Source organism: Chrysochloris asiatica, unplaced genomic scaffold (assembly GCF_000296735.1).
Source record: "Chrysochloris asiatica unplaced genomic scaffold, ChrAsi1.0 scaffold00417, whole genome shotgun sequence".
Classification (NCBI taxonomy): domain Eukaryota; kingdom Metazoa; phylum Chordata; class Mammalia; order Afrosoricida; family Chrysochloridae; genus Chrysochloris; species Chrysochloris asiatica.
In genome coordinates this window covers 693390-694435 of record NW_006408935.1, presented here as the reverse complement: position 1 = coordinate 694435, position 1046 = coordinate 693390, and the positions used below count along the sequence as shown (strand labels likewise).

Sequence of the window (1046 nt, the reverse complement as noted above, 5' to 3'; positions counted from 1 at the left end):
GGCCGAGCCGGGGCCGGGGCCCGGGCCGGCGCCCGCGCCCGCGCCCGGTAAGAGCCCGCACCGGGGAGGACAGGGAGGAAAAGTCTGCGGTCCGTCTGGCCCTGCACAGCCATCGCCGCCTCGTCTTCGGAGCCCCCATGGCTCCCGGCCCTTTAGTCGCGCGGGCCCGGGGCCTACTGTCGCCGCTCGCCGGCCCCCGGCTTCGGAAACACTCCCCGGGAACCCTAACCCCGTCTGACAGATGTCTCCTTGTCTCCTTGGAACCCCGAGAGCGGCCCCACCATGGTCCTGGGCCCCTCATCCGCAGAAACTGACTTTGCGTCGGCCACCTCGGCCCTGATGTGGTCCTTGCCCCATCTGACAGACGCGCCCATCCCACCCGTGGACTTTGACGAAGTCCCAGGTGGCTTCCAGCCTGCCTTCTTGTTCCTTTCACTAATACTCTAACTGAGCCGGCTCCCTGCCCCATTGTGTCAGTCTCCGTGGCCTACTGACACACAGCTCCTTCATTTTAACAATTCGAATCTTGGGGCTCCCTGGGCCTCCGAGGACCAGGACTCTTAAACAGATTGTGAAACCTCACCCTTGTGGCGCCTTCCCCGCACACCTCGAGCCTCAGGAAGCTCCCTGGCCTGACAGTTTCTAAAAACTTCCCACAAACTTGTTTGAGCCCCACTTTACCTATGCCCAGTCAGATCCCCGCTGGTCTGGGCTCCAATTGGGGCTCAACTAGTTATAAGAGAACCCCACACACACACACACACACATCCATGGTCTGCGCAGACACAGGTTCTGCCACCCGCCCTTGTACAGACTCTCTCTGTTCTCAGTTCCCCGTGTCTCACCTTAGCCTCTGACCCTGACTATTCCCCTTTCTCCACGAGTGTCTATCCTCCTCGTCCCCTAGCCAAGGTTCTGATCTGAGAACTGAGGAAGAGCATTTAAGTCAGACTGGGGCTGTCCCCCTTGACCTGTCTTCCTTGTTGGGGTGGAAGCTCCTTCTGCTGACACTGGGTGGTTTTGATGTCCCTGCATCGCATTGTTTT

The 1046-nt window shown here is 60.1% G+C and overlaps 1 protein-coding gene across 1 annotated transcript in view; it reads left to right on the top strand.

Annotated features, from left to right (window-relative positions):
* The window catches only part of WIZ (widely interspaced zinc finger motifs), a 26501-nt gene that overhangs the window by 16931 nt on the left and 8524 nt on the right, over nt 1-1046 (top strand). The gene's annotated exons all lie outside the window — the stretch shown is intronic.